The sequence below is a fragment of the Melanostigma gelatinosum genome, assembly GCF_949748355.1.
Source record: "Melanostigma gelatinosum genome assembly, chromosome: 20".
In the NCBI taxonomy this organism is placed as follows: Eukaryota; Metazoa; Chordata; class Actinopteri; order Perciformes; family Zoarcidae; genus Melanostigma; species Melanostigma gelatinosum.
Window position 1 is genome coordinate 7,189,881 of NC_136653.1, and position 21,140 is coordinate 7,211,020.

The 21,140-nt window shown below is 42.3% G+C and overlaps 1 protein-coding gene across 1 annotated transcript in view; it reads left to right on the forward strand.

Moving 5' to 3' along the window:
* The window catches only part of ahrra (aryl-hydrocarbon receptor repressor a), a 58,028-nt gene that overhangs the window by 20,986 nt on the left and 15,902 nt on the right, over nucleotides 1–21,140 (forward strand). The window lies entirely within an intron of this gene.

Sequence of the window (21,140 nt, forward strand, 5' to 3'; positions counted from 1 at the left end):
CTAAATCTCACACACACCGTACTGTGCTTATTGCCGAGCCATGAGGGAATAACACGGGTCAGTCCACACAGGGGAGCAGATAGTGTGCTTGGAGACAAAAAGTGAGATTAAAAAAAAGAGAGAGAGAGAATATTTTTGCCACTGAGACTCAGAGGGGAAAAACAGGGGAGAGGTGGAGAAAGAAAGTCAGGTATCATATTCCCGCTGTGGTACTGGCATGCTCTGAATATCCAGGAGAGATTCCTGAGGTTGAGCACATGGAAACAATTGACAGATGATCGGAAAGACTTAGAACTTACTTTTGAATTACTTATTGATAGCCTGTATGTTTGAATATTTCTTCTTGATATGAATAACGCGGGGGAACCGGTCATCAACATTTTTATACAAATGAATGTAAATGTAATCGCTATGACACACAGTAATTGTGAACCTACATCAAGTTAATTTAAAGGTTCAACTTTTATTTTTCTCCTAAATGCAGAGACGTAATGCGATTTAGGTTTGTGGTGCACTTGAAATAATTAGAGGAAGAGCAGGTTAGTTTCCATAATACCATTGTGGTGAGACCAGTGGCTGTTTATGCTCATTACTCTGCGAGCAAGAGAGGTTGTAAATCTGTAATCGAAGAAAGATGCAAGCTGTTCATTTTCAGCAGATACTGCGCATTTCGGGAACTAAGCTTTCAGGATAATTGAGGGTAAATATAACCGAGAATGTGTGAGTCTGTAAAAATATTACTTGTAAATGTACACGATGAATTTGTTACATCAAGGGAATTTGTTATTACCTTCACTTGAGTAAAAGTAGGAATTTACGATACAATCGTAAATATTTCTGAAGGTTTACCAGTTTCCCCAACCGTGACTTGAAGCAGAAAAATAAAGAAGGGATGAAAGATGGAAGAGAGGAAAAAACCAAAGCGAGAAAGAGGGAGAAACATATCGGTGTTCGGTGCAGATTGCGTGTGAACAGTAATGCTAGCCTTCAAAGAGCACAGTGGATCACATTGTATCCATGCATGAGTCGCTCAACAGGGACAGCGGCGTGACGGAGGGAGGGAGGGCATACCAGGACAAGGGCTGCGAGAGAGATGCAGGAAGACGGGGAGAAGAAGGGCCAGCGAGTCTGTGTCATGACAATTGTAATCTTTGTTGTGAGCAGGGTTGCCAGCTCTCACGCTTTTGGCGTGAGATACTTGCTTGTACGCTCGGTCCCACACTCCGAGGCTCCACATACCGGTCTTGAATGAAGGAGAGTGTAAAAGCAAAGCAGGTTTCAATTAGCGTATAGTAAAAACACATAAATGCATATTTATATATATATATATATATATATATATATATATGTATATATATATGTATATATATATATATATATATATATATATATATATATATATATATATATATATATGTATATATATATATATATATATATATATGTATATATATATATATATGTATATATATATATATATATATATATATATATATATAAATATGCATATTATGTATATATATATATATATATATATATATATATACATATTTATATATATATATATATATATATATATATATATATATATATATGTATATATATATATATATGTATATATATATATATATATATATATATATATGTATATATATATATATATGTATATATATATATATGTATATATATATATGTATATATATATATATATGTATATATATATATATGTATATATATATATGTATATATACATATATATATATATATATATATATGTATATATATATATATATGTATATATATATGTATGTATATATATATGTATATATATATATATGTATATATATATATATATATATATATATATATATACATATATATATATATATATATATATATACATATACATATACATATAAAGAGTTAAAACCCTATCCCAGGATCTGTATTGAAAATTACAAACCCTGTTCATGAACCCTTACAGTAGAAATTGCTTTATGATGAATATGTGAGTGAAGTGAAAAGTAGCTCAGCGCTCGTTAAATCCTGGGCAGCTGTGAGTATCTTGGCGAATAAAAAAGCAATAACCGATAACTCACTATTAATACATAGTCGATACAGATTGTAATAATTCATTTTATCATACCTTTCATCAAAAGATAAAGTGCTACAATTCAAAAAGATGAATGAATGAAAAGCCTTCCCGAACTAAAAGGTTTTGAGGCCTCTTCTAAAGGACACAAACGTTTGTGGCGCTCAGATGGTGGGGAAGTGCATTCCAAAGATGGGGGATATTTGAGCTGAAGGCCCGATCTGTGAGGATTAGTCATGGGGTGCAAAGGGTCAAGGGGTCATCTGATTTCAGTTTGTAGAGTTTGGGAAATTTGGGGCGAAGAAGTTCTTTCAGGTGGGCTCCCGCATTACCATTAAGACTGTACATTGGACGGCTGAGGCGAAGAATTTTAAACTCTCATACATCATATGATGAGGAACAAAAAACATCTTACCTTCTTGCGTGTGGTTTAAGGGTTTGTACTGTAATGTTTTAAGAGAGTCTTCCATGTTTAAAAAGTTCTCAGTTCCAAAACTATACCACAGTTCTAAAACCACATTTATCTCGTCTCAATAAGATTCATAGCTACTGCATTTTCCAGACCAGTGAATAACCTGAATTGTGTGTGTGTTTGTTTGTGTGTGTGTCGCTATCATTTCTCTGCACCAGCAGAGAAATGATATCACACACGCATCTTGCACACACATATTGTCCTCTCCAGGGTCAATATTTACAGTTCATCCTCTTCAGAAACATCTGTCACACTGCCTTACCATCTCCCCCTCCCTCCCCTTTCTGTCTGTCTGTCTCTCTCGCTCTCTCTCTCTCCCTATCTCTCCACTGCCGGTCACTTATATGTCTCAATGGCTGAGCGTGATCAAGGCCAGTTATGGTTTCCTTTTAGCGTACAGGGCATCCTGTGGAAGCAATACATGATAGGGAACTCGTGCTACTCCATCTCTCTCTCCATATGTGTATCCTCCCCTCCATCTCACCATCTCTCGGGCTAGTACTACATGTAGTAATTCATTCTGCACACAGCTGTTGCATCCAGTTTGAATGTGGGTAAATGTAAATTTAAGGGCGTGTCGTGCGTTATGTACATATATGCGTTTCTGTCATGTCCTGGGGCTTCCTAGAGGATGTTCAGTTCCCCACTCATGTGAACTTATTCCCCACTCATGATTTTCTCCCTGGATTTTGCAGAAGAATACATATGAAAGTCGCATGAAACGGATTTGGCTCCAAAGAAAAATATCCACAATTTAACATTAGGAACACCTGACATTGTGATGCCTGCACAATATTTTACCTAACTATTACAACCATTTATCACTTTTCCTCCAGCTAACTATTTCGACCATTTATCTGCTACGTCTAGCTTTTTCTACCGTTTATTTTAGCGAACTATTTCTACGATTTATTACGTTTAGCTAGTTATTTTGAACAGTTAATACTTTAAACGAACTATTTAGAACATTCATCCACTACGGCGAGCTATCTATTTCAACCATTTATTACTTTTAGCTAACTATTTCAACTACTTATCTGTTACATTTAGCTAACTATTTATCCATTATGTCAAGCTAACTATTTCTACAATGTATTACTATCAGCTTACTATTTATTTAAAGTTCATAAAGACAGTTATTAAAACCTGGATTTTTTTTGAATGATAAAACTTCAGTATTACAAAGCATAGGCCTTCAAAAATAGTCTAGAGCAGGGGTCTTCAACGTTTTCCAGGCCAAGGACCCCCAAACTGATAGAGAGATGGAGCAGGGACCCCCGACTATATATATTGTATAAAATTGTGTTTTATATTAAATGGGCCTAGTGCCATGTATAAACATACCTCTTTATTGTGCATTCAGTCCTAAGCCATTCAAATAATACACAGGTTCATATATTCATGTTTTCATTTTAAACAGGTAGAGTGAGTAGGGAGGCCGTGCCACTGCCATTTATAAACATACCTTGTCAACTGATGGCAAGGAAGGAGGTGTCGACATACACCAACACAATGGCATGATTTCCCTCCGCTTCTTCACAGGATGCTGCCTACATAAACAGACATGTGCAATACACACACACATAAACGAACAAAGAACAATGGATCCACACATGCTGCTTTCATTGGATTTACGACTTCTCGTATCTTCTCGTAAAAATATATAAAAATGAATTCAGATCACCTGTTGAATCAGTTCAATCAAATGCAGGATATGGAAAACAAGTGGAGGAATCTTGGCTTTTCACAGTGTCTTCACACTTCTTTTATCGCCAATATGTTCATATCTGCTCCAGTTTTTATTCTTCCTTTACTTTATAGACATTTTAAAGTATTTCGATATGACCTCTATTCAGTGAGTTTTACACTGCTCGATAAATATTTATTTCAGGCCACAAAGGTGGATAAACTCTACATCAACCCTTCCCTACACTGATTAGAACCAAACTTCACATCTTATTTACTCTAGTTATTATCTCCTGGGTATTTTAGTGTGATCATTCCGCCCAAATTCAAGAAGTAAGGCCTATAAAACCTGAGTTATATCATGATACTCGATTCATAAGACTATAATCAAATCATGGAAACGCATTTTCACTATAAACAGCTTTTTGTGCCGGGTTCCCCATTTGCCACCCTCATGCAAACAGACTTTTTAACAGTACTTGGTGCCTAAATAAGATGTATTCTGGCACGTTATTGGTCAACAATATTTTTTTTTGGGGGGGGGGGGGATTTGTGTATGTTGAAAGATGACTTTGGACAAATACATTGTTGTCTCTGTGTGAAATACCATTGGTTAATGATGGTGAGATGCGTTAGAGTGGTTATAAAATCTGCAAGACAACCTTCTGGCTTCCTGCCACTCGGGTGTGGTGACGATTACATGAAAATGACACATCATGCGGGACCTTAAACAAGCCGTCACATGTTTCTTATCAACCATTAAGTACACTTGTCCCGGATCACCACCCCATCATCTGGATCGGTGCCATTTCACTTTGTTACTTTGTAATTTTTCTGTTCCGTGTCCAGTTCATTCCGACTTGCTTCAGGATCAATGGCTCTGACAGTAGAAGACATTGCGTGTCCCTACTGCAGTGTGAAGTCTATTTAAGGGCTTCAACCTATGTCAGGAAAAACTCAGTGGCATGTAGCTGAGCTAATAATGTCTGACCGCTTTCCCTGTTAGCTTCACAAGTGCTGCTTTGGGAATAAGAGAGAGGGGTTGAGAGAGATTCAGAGAGAAAGGAGACAGAGCAGAGAGTGAAACTCTCCAGTGTATAAAATGACCTCGCTGCCGTTGCGTGCCATGGTTTGTTTTCAGAACTGGCCACATGTTTGAGCATTGCATAACTTCTCAGATGTGGTTTGTAAATCACCAAATATTTTTGGGCTATAGAGGTGTGTGTGTGTGTGTGTGCTGACAGCCACCTTACCGAACAGTTTAAGCTTATTTATCCTCATGTAAATATCTTTTATTAATAAAAGATCCTGCGTCATAACGCATGCCGTTGTCAAAACTGCTGATCACACCATTGAAAATAACAGATTACCGACTGGTTGATGTCGGGAAAAGTCATTTTCCAGCCACAGTTGATCTCCCGTCCTCTGCTCCTGTTCGTTCCACAGCTGTCTGGTTCTGTCTCACTGTCCTAACTGTGCGAGGCTCTGGCCCAATTAAAGGCCAATTAAAGGGCCAGTACATGAAAACAGGGAAGTCTTTGTAGTGCTGTTTGCACAGGTGGTGTGCATCACATGTTGTAATGGTGTCAGGTTTACGCATCAAGGCTGCACACATGGACACGCATTAGCCCGTATGCACTGTACACTTGTGTGCACACGCTAAAAAGAGGCTGGTTGCGAGCCGTAAAATGTATTATTTATTTTTCATTAACAGAGTTCATTTCCAAGCGGGAGTTCTTCGACACTTACTGGTTAACGAATCAGTCAAACTGATCAACTAAACAGCTTTGATATGCTCCACGTTGGCAGTGAAACTGCAGAGCAAAACAACCTTCTACATAAGGGAGTCAATCTGTCCAGAGACGCCCTCCTCCATTTCTACATGTTACTGTGTAGTTAAACATAAAGGAGTATGTCCACCACATTATACTTCCACATTTTAAGGGTACAGATTGCCAGACTACAAGCTCTCTGGTTTGTAACACAGCTAACTCACAACAGAAGGGCTTTTATTCTGAAGGTTTTCACATGATAAATTGACAAGCTGTTTCAATTTGACATCGGGACTGAATTGGAATCAGTAAAAATGCCAGGTAGCTTTGTTTCTCTGCACTTTTACAGTATAATTACAACATTGTTCAAAATGAAAAGCGTTTCACTGAAAATAGTTTGGCGGTGTCATTTCTCAGCAATGACATGTTTAGGGCCCAGTCAACCATAATAGGCTGCACTCTCCCCCTGCACTCTCCCTCGAACACACACCCACCACCACGACACACGCACACACAACAGTGCGTCTGATCTACTGTGCACTGACCACCCACAGTGCGACCGAAACCTCCTCGACATGTGAGACCCATCAGCCAATCCTGCTCTTTAACTTCAAAACCGCATACGTCTCAAGGTGTCGCAGCCATGGCAAAGAGCACGGACATGCCGAGGGTTAATCTGAAGGTACATTGGATCATTGCTTTCCTATTTACATTAGATAAGTATCATTCTGTGTTTCCAGTAATGCTGCCGCGAGCATACAGGGGATGTGCATTTCCACTGACACACACATACACGCACCGCGGAGGGTAAGCGGGGTTGAGGTTAACCAGATGAGGGTTGTTATGGAGATAAGAGGTCTCATTTGGTCACGGAACGACCAGCTATGGATTTAATGGGGATGACAGGTGAATAAATGGTTGAAATCCATTAACCCTCCCACGATACCAGCTTAAGCCCTGTACCTAACATTACACTGGCCTCAGCTAGGAACTGTTGTCTGAATGTGTGTGTGTGTGTGTGTGTGTGTGTGTGTGTGTGTGTGTGTGTGTGTGTGTGTGTGTGTGTGTGTGTGTGTGTGTGTGTGTGTGTGTGTGTGTGTGTGTGTGTGTGTGTGTGTGAGTGTATGTATGTGTGCAGAGGTGTGGTTTAGCTCGGGAGTCCCACCCTGCTGCACGCGATGCCTGGGAATCGTGCCGGTTGAGGATTTACTAAACATGCTTTAGGGAATCCCAGCTCTCTCCCTCCCACATAGGCACACACACACACACACCTTTAGGATGTAGAGCTGAGTTAACACTGATCAGGTGGAATCACTCATAAAAATGGCGTTCATGCACACACAAACACGCACACACACACACACACACACACCACTTGGATACAAAGCACTGATGCTGTGCAGTCACACACATGAACGTGACACTCGTGCTGCACACGTGCACACGCTTCCCCCAAACGCCTTCAGGATGCTGAGCTGTCATACCTGACACTGATCAGATGAGATCACACACAAAGAAATCCACAGAAATGCACGCACAAATCTGCACCTGAAACGGACAATCAGACGCAGGGTTTCACCTCCTGTGCTGTTCGTGTCCTCTGTCTTTTATTCTGCTCTTCATAAAAACACTGGAGCTTATGATGCGGTGCCAGATTAAAAATGTACACTCGGCTCATATGTAGAGTAAAAAGAAAACCAAAACAAATACTACATGAAAGAAGCCAGAAGCATAACAGTTTATGTTCCAGTTGGCAGCATATCAACCAGCTTGTTTGGCTCGGAGTCAAGAACATATGAATTTGAGATGCAGAAAGCTGGTATGGCATGTTAGCTATAGCAGCGTTTCCATCTAACGGTCAAGCTCCTTGAATCAAATGTTTGACATACCAGAGGAACAATCAGCAGAATCTAAATCAATTGGCTTCCAGAACAGCCAAAGAATGAAGTCTTAATTGCGTTTAGTTTTTGTCTATTTAAGCATAAGGATGAAGAAAAATGTATTCAAATTAGATTATTTTGTATAATTCAGTGTTCACATAAGAATTTCTCGAATTATTTAGATGAGAGTTTATCACACGACGGAGCTTGAATGCTCGCGTTGTTCGGATCATTATTTTGTATTAACATGTGTATATGTTTTCAATAACACCCACATAACATACTATCTATTCGAACTGGCTGGTTTACCGATTCAAGAATCAAGATAACATGATGATGCGTAAATGGCAGTGAAGATGATCAGGAAGGCTAATTTACGCAGAAATTTCAGATAAGGCCTGGTGTGAATTGGGTTGTGATGGTTTGTCATTTTCAAAAGAGGGGTCCCCAAATCTTTTTTTGAGAAATCCCGGTTTTAGATTTTTAAAATCAGCAGTTCGTCGACATTTTCCCCCAGAAATAGCAAAAATGCTGTCTACCCACTTTGTCTCTGTTTAATTCCCCAGTGATTCACCACTGGTGATTGGAGGACAATTTCTCAGTTGTGGCATAATGCGCATAAATGCATAGACAGGGAGAAGCAGTGACCGTACAGCAAGGAAAGGAGAGGTGATGTCAGCCGTGACCTTTCACCTCAGTGTGAACGTGTTGAAATGAGGGAGATGTTATAATGTCCTTTGCATTTGTCAGAATCAATTCTTCCTCAAATATACATGTACCTTAATGGCTTTTTCCTTTTTGAGGATCCGTACCTGCAGGTGACCCGAACACAAGTGCAAGATAAAGCCTACACGCGTAGCACAAAGTCCATGTAATTATCACTTTTAAATATGCAGTAATGAGGACTCCAGACAGTGATGCTGGTGCAGAGGAATGGTGTTCATCTTGGTGGAAGCTATAGAATAAACCAAAACTACGAAGTAATTTGGTGGGTGCTGTGTACAACTACCTTAAAGATAACTGTTAAACAATTAAGGTCAAAGCTGTTGCTCTCTATCTCTCATGTGCTAACCATCTGGTCCTGGTCTTAGGCCAGACTTAAATACAAAACCCCGGGTCCGCTTCACTAAGACCCACTAAGTATCACAATGAAACTCGAGGCATGTTTGAGACACATCTGGAGTGCTCTCTGACTCTCCTTCACAGCACAGTGGAGCCAGGGAAGGATTTCTCCATCCTTCCAACACGTACTTTTTCATGTTTTATTGTCCGGTGGGAAAAAAGACTTTGAATCTCATTCTCTGTTCATTTTATGACAGTTCCCACCCGGCCTCTCTTTATCTTTTCCTCTCTTTCTTTTTTTTTTTTTACGTGCAAAAAGGATTCCGTTCTTTTTTCCCCCCTCCCACCTCTTCTTTGTTAGTGAGAGTTTGAGACAATCGGTGCTTGAATTGCAACACCATATAGAGCCACCCTTAAGTTCAAACTCTGTGTTCTTCTATAAACAAGTTGATGATGACTGTTAGTCCTCGCCCTAACAGTTTGTCAAGTCATTATGCGTGAGTAGCATCAATTGAAAGCATTCTGTTCTGTGCAAAAACACACAAAGCTAAAGTGTAAAGCTGCCAGGCAGTATTCCTTTATCATGCTGACACCAGTCAATTTTAGATCTTTCATGATATTGCAGTTGATCTTTTAGGAGAAACCTTTTCAATATACTTTCACACCACTTAGCTTCCTTTCCACCGACGTTAAGCCTCCGTCATCGTGTGCACAACCCTGCAGCAGATCTGGGCTCAGATCTTACTCTCTGCTCTGATTCCAAACTGCACTATAAAAATTCGGTCTGAAACTAGATGTGGCTGTGCTTGAATGGACAGATCATAGCAGGCTATTTAAAGATGAGAGGCCACGGTGGAAACAAAGCCTGAATGACAAGACCACACTTTGCCGTGGGAAAGCTCTGTCTGTGTGTGTGTGTGTGTGTGTGTGTGTGTGTGTGTGTGTGTGTGTGTGTGTGTGTGTGTGTGTGTGTGTGTGTGTGTGTGTGTGTGTGTGTGTGTGTGTGTGTGTGTGTGTGAGATATAGATATCTCTTCTACAAGGGTATGCCTACTGTGTTTGTGTGTTTGTGTGTGATTTGCCACTGATAATTTGGCGCAGGATGCTGACACTTGTGTCATCTGGAGCTTTACTTCTCCAGAGACATTGATATCATCGGCCTCATTTAAACATCCCTGCTGTGAACGCATTAGGTGAGCTCCCCGTGTGAAGTCGCTCACCAGGTGTCCCCTCGGCTCGTCCTAACCACTTTGAACGGAGACAACGGTGTCTTGCCAGCCCCCGAATGGCTCTGCGGTGCTGGTTATAATCGGTGGTGTCAGTGAGGAAATGGATCAGCTCATCGCGGTGCTTTTGCAGAGGGTAGACAAAGCTTGAGGGTGCCATATGACCCTTAACATCTATGCAGATAACCTTAGTTTCCATGAAATGCCCTGGTGTCAGGAACCAGCTCTGTTATTTTCTGCATTCACACCACTGAGTTCCACCCATTTTCTGTCCCTGTAGTCCTTAACATCCTTTTTTCTCTTCTCTTCTCTCCTCTCCTCCTCTCCTTTTGTCTCCTCTCCTCTACTCATTTCTCCTCTCCTCTCCTCTTCCCCTCCACAACGGAAAAAACAGTCACAGTAATTAATAATTATAAGCTGTGGCAGGCAATAAAAAGAAGCATGGGGGAAGAAGAAAAAGAAGAAGAAGAAGAAACGGGTTTCTCCCTTTTCCCCGTCCCGTCCCCTTTGACATGTAAAGCGTGTAAACTTGGCAGGGCCAAATTGGTTGATTGCGGGCTACTGATGTGACCCATCTGGGGTTGAAACATTGTATTAGGGCTTCGCACGCTATTCCTCGCCACTCCCTCAGCTCAGCAGCTCACCCCCCTTCTGTCACATGAGGAACAGTTGCAGCACTGTTGTCGGGTGAGGAGGATGTGGATATTTGCTGTGTTTATTTTGTGTGTGTGTGTGCGCGCAGAGTGTGTGTAACGGGAGACCGGCCGCCAAATGGACGGTCCAAACCCAGCAGCAGCTGTGTGTCCTGTCGAAGTGTCCTTGAGCAAAACACCACATCGCTCCCTGACTAAATTGGATATGTGTCCATGTTTTTACATTGTGTTTTGTGTGTGTGTGTGTGTGTGTGTGTGTGTGTGTGTGCATTCTTAACTATAAGTGGATCAGGATCTGGAGTGATGTGTGACAACTTATCTTAACTGGAACAGTGCTGCAACTCTTTGCATAAGAAACAGCATAAAGGACACTCCAGTTGTAATCCACAAAAATCACTCTTACTTTTTATTATTTTAGAATCAATTGAAATGTTGTATTAATAACGTGTAATTGTAAAATTGATACATCGTGCAACTTCTGGTCATGGTTTTGTTTATTCAGCTGGAATGTCATCCCACCAGATTTCCCAGCAGAACAACAGAAAACAAGCCACAGTTTACGAAGCCCTGATGCAATAGAGGGGGAAAGAGGATGCCTCGCCTCGCGTGAGTCGCTCACAGTGACACAGCAGTGTTTTTGAGCTGCTCATACTTTCCCAAATCAGAGATATTACTGTTATTCCGGACACATCCTGAAGCTATTGCAGAGGAATTTCTGTGGTCCCGCTCATAAATCAGACTTCAGCTGCAGGCAGAAAATACTGGAGGACAGGCCTGCATAGTGGAATACAGCGCAGCTCCAGAAACACATGTTCTGCACTTCTACCTCAGACGCATTTGGTTTGAGGTGTCTCAACGTCTGGAAATCCAATGTCGAGTTTATGGAGGAAAAAACTATGATCTGTCTTCAAATCACTTCAAATCGTCCATTTGTTTAATGTCCGGTGCTGAAGTGGACTTTTGAGCTCTGGGTGGACAAAGCAGCTACTTCAGTCTGAGGTTTAGAAACTCATAAAAGCTGCCATCTCACGTCTCACTCAGTACAGCAGTTAGATGTGATAAGATGAAACTTTGAGGATTTTTATCAGACAATCTGGTCATTGCAGCAGAGATAGAAGAGATAAAAAAGTAACACATGAGTAGATGTTTGAAAGTAGATGCCACTTTGTTTGGCGCACAAGTCATCGAAATACTTCTCCACTACTAAATTAAAAAGGTATTATATGAAACAGCCTTGATTTTAACTTAATGTCGGGGCACTTGAGGTGGAAGAGCCTTTCTTAGATGCAGAGTAATGCTTTAAATGAAGTGTCAGCATGGAAACGGAGCTGGAGGCTCAGATCTGCGGGTATGGGCCCGGGTCCAGCGGTGTTGCCCACAGGTCTCAGCTGCAGGGCGATACAAGAGCCGAAGTGGAAGTTTATATGCTGCTAGGCCCAAATGGTGGTTTACTGACACACGGTGTAATGTGAGGTTCATTAGCGTGGAGGCGATAATTGCGCTGGGTAGTTTGAGAAGTGTGCCGCGCGTTAGGCCCTGGTGTTCAGCACAATTGTAAGAATTTCTCCTTGAAGCCTTTCTGAACCATGTCCTTTTAGATTCCCTTGCTTGTTAAACGGAATGTTTTGCAGAAGGAAACCTCCATTATTCACATCAGGACTCTAACCGTTGTTGGTTTTGAAGAGTTGACAGATACATGCATGCGTTCCTGTTTGATTACATTTCTATCTCCAGCTTGAAAACAAATATCAGATGCACATGATCTCATCTTGCATTTCATCCATGATTTTTTGAAAGCAGCTGTCTTTCTAAGTAACCTAAATCCTAACAAATCAAATTACAAAATGACTGGATGGTATACCTACTATTTACATAAATCAAATTAGCCTGCGAATCTTCCCCGAAACTTTTTCCACATTTCTCCCTTGCCTCGCCTCGACATTGCAGTGCTGCTCTTCACCATCTGCAGCTTTCTGCAAAGTTAAAATCAAGTATCCTGCAGCAATCAGACATGAAGGAACCTTTTATTTTCCATGAAAATGGCCAAAACCGAAGGTAATATATGTAAATTGTACTGACTACTTCCGACTTTGCTTCCATGACAAGCCGAGTCCCATCTTTCAACACATGTTGATGAGATCATCTCCAGGGTGAAACACACAAACAAAGATGTGTCATAAGCTCAAGCAGAAAAAAAGGCTGGACCACCTTTGACACAAATAAGGACTCACCAAACCGCACTAACCATTTGGATTAAAGGGATTCAGGCACTCTGAAGAGACTAATTTAAAGACAAAATTGGTCAAGAAAAAGTGCGTCAAGCTTCAAAACACTGAGTCCTACATTTCCAAATAATGCAGTTGAATTGCATCTTTTTGTGAGACCTTTCTCACACAAATCCACTCCTCTAGTTTGCAACGCAGGGCTTTCTGTTAGAAAATTTCCCTCTCGAGCTGTGTGTCATCGCTGTGTGTCATCGCTGTGTGTCATCGCTGTGACATCATCAGGGTTATCTTCATCGTCTCTCACTGGACAAAGCTCGTCCAGAAGTAGCTGTTACAGCGGAGTCGGCCGCTCTGCGTGCAAAGTGAGAAAAATAGTCTTCCTATTCAGAGCGACAGCCTGTTTGGAGAAGGCAGACAAGTCGGTGTTTGTTTACCCTCTGAAAATCTCATTGGTTGTTTGGGAATTAAACACAACACAACACACACACACACACACACACACATACATACATACACTCATAGCGTCACGCCAACACCAGATGCCAGGAAGTACAGTGGTGACTGAGTGGCATCCACAGCAAAGCCCCGCCATGCGTGACTCTCTCCTGACTTTTCCTCTTTTAGCAAGCTTGCGTGATCTTAACATCACTCCCCCATCATGGCCCCCCCCCCCCCCCCTCTATATCCTGCCCTCACACACAAACACACGAGTATATCGCCTGCTGGGCGATAGAGCGGGGGGGTATATGTCCTCTCCCTCCCTGAGCCAAATGAAGTGATCGGAGCAAACACTGTCAGTATAAAGAAGCTTGGATTAGAGTGTTGTGGTGACATGCGAGGGGCACAGATGGGAGGATGTGAAGTGGACAGTCACGATATGTCCAGACCTGACAAAGGATATCTCGCTGCGCTCACCTCGACTTCTTTTCAACTGTGCTGCCACAGCTCACGTCTGAATTTTTAGAAAAGCTGATGCTTTCGTTGGAGTGACGCTGCCAGTAGCTAACACTTTGTCCTCTTGTTCGGTACTTTTACACACAAGTATTAAAAGACAATATTAACGCGAGTTATGACGGGTATATTTGCTGTACGTGGTTGTAAATCTGTACTCACATTTTTGCCTATTTTCTAAATTCTTAAGATGTCATGTCAAAAGGCATCATCATGTTTGATGTTTTGATGCTGAGATGCTTCTGGGTCGTTTTTTTTCTGTGAGCAGCCAGTGTTTGCCTGCCGCCCCGGATCTAATACCCTGCAACCCAGGAACGAGGTGTTAGGAGGATAATCAGATTACTGTTGGGTTAGCGTGTCGCATAATGAATTAGCTCTGTCAGAGGCCAAATTGTTGTGTGATATTGTTGGTGAGAGACGCAGAAGACGGGTCACTCACGTTAAAGCAAAGCTGACGGGTGACGTGAAGGAAGATCAAATCAGGCAGAAACTATCCCAAAAATACTGTCTTTGGATTTATTTTATTTTTACTGAAAAATCAGCTTTTGGTGGGGCGACAACCTTAAATTGAAATGTGACTGTTTGTATGAGGAGAGAGAGACCTTAAATACTGCATTATGCTATTGCTCTCGATTACTTGCCTCACAGATTAGCCCTGGTCCTACACACACACATTCACACACACACACACACACTCACACACACACACACACACACACACACACACACACTCACACAGAAGCACAGTGGATACTGAACACCTCTGATAGTGTCTACTGACTGACAAGTTAATGGCTTTCATGCATTAAGCATGGTCGGCATCGTGGCTATCACTTGACCCCTGCACACATTAACCACCTCACCTGTGTGTTGGCGTATGTGAGTGTAGCGTTTTGGTGAGGGCTCTGCAAGCGACACACTGTTCACACTTGTACTTTATGTCAATACATCTTTTAACTTATTGTTCCCAGTGAAAGAAAAATCACGTATCGCCAAATTGTGTGGTTTTGATTTGTTTCACGGAAGGATTAGATTTCGCTTCATGGGTTGAGAAACTTCTCCTTCCTCTCAGACTAAATGAAGCATTTAAAATCTCATTGTTTTCGTTCAAATGCATTGTCACGAAGCTTAAAAGCCAATGTTTTTTTTCTCGGGACAGCGACATTTTGCTCCCGCAGAGTTTCAGCAAAGTGCCATAAAATAACTTTTATACTCTTTTCTTTCCGTTCGTCTGTTTAACTCAGTACAACTCTTCTCATTAGTGCATTATGTCAGCCACTTTGTACTCACGTTTCCTCCACTAAAACGATGCCTCTCTTGAGTTCAAGCCCAGCGAATGAGCACAACTTGTTGATGTCGTAAAAGTGCTCCGTGGTTAGCATTTGTTTAGCACTGCGTGCTGCAACAGCATTCGCGTAGTTTCCCTCCCCATATGGATTCAGCCTGGGGGACCATCTGTCCGTTATTATTTTCCTCAATGGGCCGAAACAGCGCCATCATCTTTTCAACAGATTACCTTCTTGTTATGGAGAGGCTGCATGGATTAAAAACAAAAGAAAGAAAACAAATGCTAACAGGATCAAAAATAAAAATAGTGAAAGGTGTGGTTCTTCAGAAAACTTGTTGAAGACCGCAAAGCGAGTGATGATTGCTTTCGACTGGCCAGCGGGGAGGAGAACACGAGGGGGATAATCTAAGGCTTGTTGTGCTTCTTTCTCCCTGTTATTGTGAATAATGCCAGTGACACTAGTTGGCACGCAACACAAGGAACCAGCAGAGCTGCAGACTGTAACCTTCGCTCTGCTCTCCGGCTTTCTTTTGCCCTCCTCCCCTCTCATGCAGGAATGCAGACTGAAAGACAGGGCTAGAGAACTAATAATTATTCCCTGAGTTGTTGTTAAGAATTCCCTTTCTCCGTGTGAATTAGCAGAGGCACTGGTGCGTTTTCTAATGAAAAACTCAGTGTAGGACAACTGAGTGAAATGAATGAGCTCCATAATAAACACTTCATGGTCGTTTATTCTATACATTGTAAGTCAACGGCCCCGTGCTCTGCAGTACGTTTGTTCCAGTCTAGATTTTGATGAAGTCGACTTTTTGGACCAAGGCCTGGACCTAAATAACTCAATTTATGAGGAGCCTGAAAAATATTTGATGCCTTTTTGCTCCTCCTCTCCCTCTTCATCCCTCTCTTTCTCACTCTGCAATTTCAATCATATTTAACTGATTCCAAAGCACTTTAAATTCACCTCTCATGGCACATCTGTTTCCATGCTGCTTGTTTGTTTATGAAGCACGAGAGGTTTTCATTTCAAATGCATCTCTTAATTAAACTCAAAATCGGGGAGATGGGCTTAACAGCAAGCAGCGAATGTTCACATAAACTTTACAGTTTGAGGAAAGACGCGCTGCGCGTTCATTTCCAGCTATTGAATCTCAGACCGCTCGTGAAAATGGAGATTGTGCGCGAGCACAGAAATAGAAGACTTGTGCTTTATTGTGGCCAGGTGGGGTTCCTAAATGCAAATTTTATTAACCGCCAGCTTGAGAGAGCAACAGCCATCTTCATCAAAACAGGAATCCAAGGGAAAAGCTATTTATCGAGTAACCACGCCAACACACACTGAGCTGATGTCCCTTACAGTCATGAAGTGTGTATCTCAGATGTGCACACATGGCACAAAGATTCCATTATTTTGTCACCTTTATGCGTGAGAAATGTATCAGTTCGTTCTATCAATTTTACAGTCGGCTAACCAGAAGAAGAAAATAAAAGTACTTTACCAAGGATTTTGCCTTTTGGGCTTTAGCTTGGTAGAAAGTGCGTCAATAGTTTCCCCACAAAAGTCAAAATATGCCTGGACACCGAGGTCCCCCAAAAGGAAATGAATTCTATCTCTATTTGAATGAGCTAATCAGAGGAAGTTTGTGATAAATAGAGACGCATAGGAGAGTGGAGAACAGGCCTGACAATGGAGGTCCCCCCCCCCCCCCCATGACTCCCTTGTGTTTGTCATTTTCTGCAACCGCGAACTGTACATGTGATTGTGCACGTGTGTTGTCATTCGGCCTCCGGGCCGGGTTACTGCTCGGATATGTGTGTGATCCACGAGGGAGTCCGTATCCTGAGTTCACCCCCGCTGAGCAGACTGAAGGCCGGGGCCGACGCTGGTGCTGGTGGAACTCGGCAGATCCCTGGCAGCGGCACGCAAACTGGAGCGTCTTGTTGTCTTCAATTAAAAAATACACTGTGGCATTCATTTGGGTACATTCAAATTAAAAGCTTTCCTGCGTAACTGGCTCATCTCACGCAACACATGCCTGAATGCAGCCTGTGTGTGTGTGTGTTTGTGTGTGTGTGTGTGTGTGTGTATGTGTGTGTGTGTGTGTGTTTGTGTGTGTGTGTGTGTGTGTGTGTTTGCGTGTGTGTGTGTGTGTATGTGTGTTTGTGTAAGCGGAGAGCATTTCATGCTGAGGCACATTCTCCCCGGGCCTTCATCCATTTGCATCCTGTTAGTTTTTCTAATTGTCTGTATAAATATTGTACCACGTTGGCTTTATGTTGTGGTACATTTTTATTCCAAAGCTTGACAAGGCAAATTTAGACAGCCCTTTAGCTGGTGTGTCACTCTTTCAATGGGTTCATCAGAAAAAAACATTTTTCTCCGCTGACAAACACCACGCTCACATAAAACATGTGCGCCACAATCAGTCATATTCTCTATTTATAGAAGCAGTGTGTGTGTGTGTGTGTGTGGAGTGTGTGTGGCGGCAGTTTTTATGATGCTCCCGTGTATACAAGCCACATACAGTAGCAGTACACAGTTGCCATACGCGTCTGTTTTGCCCGAGGGCTCATGCGTGGAGACAGATCACTCCTGTACAACAGTCGTGTGTCTGTTTGCCAAACAAAACAGAGAACTAGAAACAATTGAGTTTTGCATCCCGACCTCCAATCTGTGTGATCCCGTTTGCTCGGCCATAATATCACTTCCCCTTCACTTCAGCGTCTAGGCTATTGTTTATGTTCTATTCAGGATCAGAAATCACATTTTGTATTTTTTTCCCCTTCCTCAGAGAGAGACTTCCTGTAGCGAATCCACGTGCACACTACTCTCAAAAATCCCTCACTCACGTTTGGATCTCCTCTGAAAGATGATTATTCGTGATTCATGCCGGGACGACAAGAAAAGTCCTTTCTGTAAATGTGGTTTAGTGAACAAAAAAAGGCTTTAAACTCTGGCAGTCCCTCCCTCCAACTGTAATCTTATATGTCACAGTGGAATACATTGTCATCCAAAACAATATCGGGGAGGATTAGCGACCTCAATCCAATATTAATACTGGTATCAAGGGTGATTGAAATTTGAATGCATACTGTTTATATCCATCAAGTGGAACCAAGTGGAAAAAGCTTCTGTTTATCTTCAGGAAAATATGAAAAGCGCCAAAAACTTTCTGTCAGTGAGTCTTTTTTTCTTCTCTGTGCCACACTGCAAAAGAAAAAGAAAAAAAAAGTTGAAAGATTTGGACAGGCCGAGATCCGGACATTTGATCTGTGGCATAATAGTATTAGCTTCCATTACAGTGCAGGCTTAACCTTTTTGCGGAGCACCATTGAGCGCTTGCCAGCAGTCATCAATATTTAACAGCTGTTGCTATTATGAAATTCTTTATGGGCTAATGTGGCTTGCCGGCTTGCACGCAAGGCCTTGGCCGGCCGCCAGCCCACTGTCAGGAGGAGGGGGGGGAGATTGACAGACGGCTCGCTCGCGTGACAACCAGCCCTTGATCGGCCAACTTCTCTCTCTCTCTCTCTCTCTCTGTGTGTGTGTGTGTGTTGGTGCTGCTGCTCTCTCTGCTGTGGATTTCCTGTGCCTGCGGGGAGAGCGAGAGAGAGAGATGGTGAGAGAGAGAGACAGAGAAGAAGAGCGCTGAGGGAAGGGGGCGGGAATAGGCAAAGGAAGTGGCTGTAAGCCAACCCGACCTCATCGCACACACACACACACACACACACACACACACACACACACACACACACACACACACACACACACAGTTCTCTCTACTCACGCAAGCCTTGTGGAAGGGGAGGGACTGCTGTGCAGCACAGCGTTTCGCATGTTCAGGTCCGGAGCTCTTTTTTTACAAGCCAAAAACCACAGCAGAGGATCGGCTGCCAAGAGATGGCAGTGGCACCCATGCTGCTGCAAATCAGGGAGACGGAGAGCCTGCATGCAGATGTAGGTAGTATGGATGTGATTGGGCGTCACTCATTAGCAAAACACCAACCCTCTGACAGAGAAAAAACTAATCATTTCGGATAAGATTACTTCTTACCAGGGGTGGGGAAAATATCAGATCCCTTGCTTGAGTAAAAGTAGCAATATTGCAATATATAAATACTTCAAGAAGTAAAATTACTGCATCAAAATTGTGACTTAAGTAAAAAAGGTATTCAAATATTATCGTATTGGATTATTATGACGAATGCATTAATGTTTAATGAGCATTCTACCGTTAATTTAAACTATTTGACATACTGTTGGGTAGTTTCTTCTACAACAGTGCATACGATTTTTTAAAGATCGTCATATGTTATATGTGATATATCACAGTAACTATAGCTGACAAATAAATGTTCAGGGCGGTCCTCCACTACTTATTACATATTACCTGAACTGGCATTAAACTGAGTATAAAGTGATCAAATGTCTAAAGAACACCCAAAAAAGCAGTAGTAGCCACCTGTTGGACTGGGTTTGGAGCAGTGTGCATGCAGGTTGGTAGGTCCCAGGTTAAAACCGTGCAGCAGCTGGTGTTGTGTCTATGAGCAGCCATGTATGAACACTTACCTGCTCCTCGCTGCATATTGCTCTGGATAGCAGCGTGAGCAGGAGAATGGAGCCGGGGTATCACCTACCATTCAGTACTCGCGATTTCTGAAGCGCTTTGAGTCGTGCGACACTCTCCAACATAATGTCGTGCCATGCCAGCTTTGAACCTAATGCACAGGACTGCATTGAAATATTCATCTTTGCATCTCTCGTCATTTTGTGAGACATTCCTTTGTGTTTGACCTCCATTATCCCCAGAATAAAAGCATGTCGGTGACACTATGGGTCCACAGAGACATCCCCCCCTGCAGTGCACAGCTCTCCCTCCTTATAGAGGTGTTCTTCTTTCTCTCCTCTAGTTCCTCTTCGTATTTCTTTTTTTTCCGGCTGTTATTGGTAGTGTGGGAGGAAGTGGCTGTAAAGGAGAATACAGAAGAACAAACCGAGACTTTGCTGCTACACGTCCATATGCCCCACGGCCAGACTCACCTCGCCCCCTAGAGGGGGAGAAACACCTGATTGATGTGGACTGAGCCCTAAACTCACACATACACACACTACGCAGCAATCTAAAGCAATCCCATCTAAACCGCATCACATTCTACAAGCAAGTCTTTCCTCCCTTGCAGCATCTCTTTCCATCACAGTCCCTATTCGTAATATCGGATTATTTTTTCATTTCAACAAATCATCGAAGGTGTCCTCTGAGCCAATTGAAGTCCCGAGACAATTGTGACTCGAATTGTGCCAATTGAATCACAATGTACTTGATGTGTGGCGGGTGGTCTTAACGTTTTGTGTACTGAGTGGAGGTGGAAAAGACAGACCGGGGCCGACTAAGGGAGCGAGACAATTTCAGCCTCACCCCTTGGCAGCATCGACATCCCGCTACTTGTCACTTTTTACTTGACACCCCGTCCGCACACAGAGCACATAAACGCCTCGCCATTACCCACTCTGTTTTCCTTTATAGACCAGGGAGAAAATGGAGGCAAAGAAAAGCAAACCCGAAGACGCGAGCGGTGATGAATAAAGCCCGTATTGTCGGCAGAGGAAGTGCATGTGCCATTAATTAATCATCCCGCGTGTTTGTCTTTCCTGACGCTGCATCCTCTCCAAAAGCTGCCGTAAGAGAGAAAACAAAAATACGTTGAAGGAGGAAAATAAAGAGGCTTATTAGCTCCATTTCCCTCTGCTAGTTTCCACTGGTTGGATGATATTGCGTGATTGAAGAGAATGGTGTGTGTGTGTGTGTGTGTGTGTGTGTGTGTCTGTGTGTGTGTGT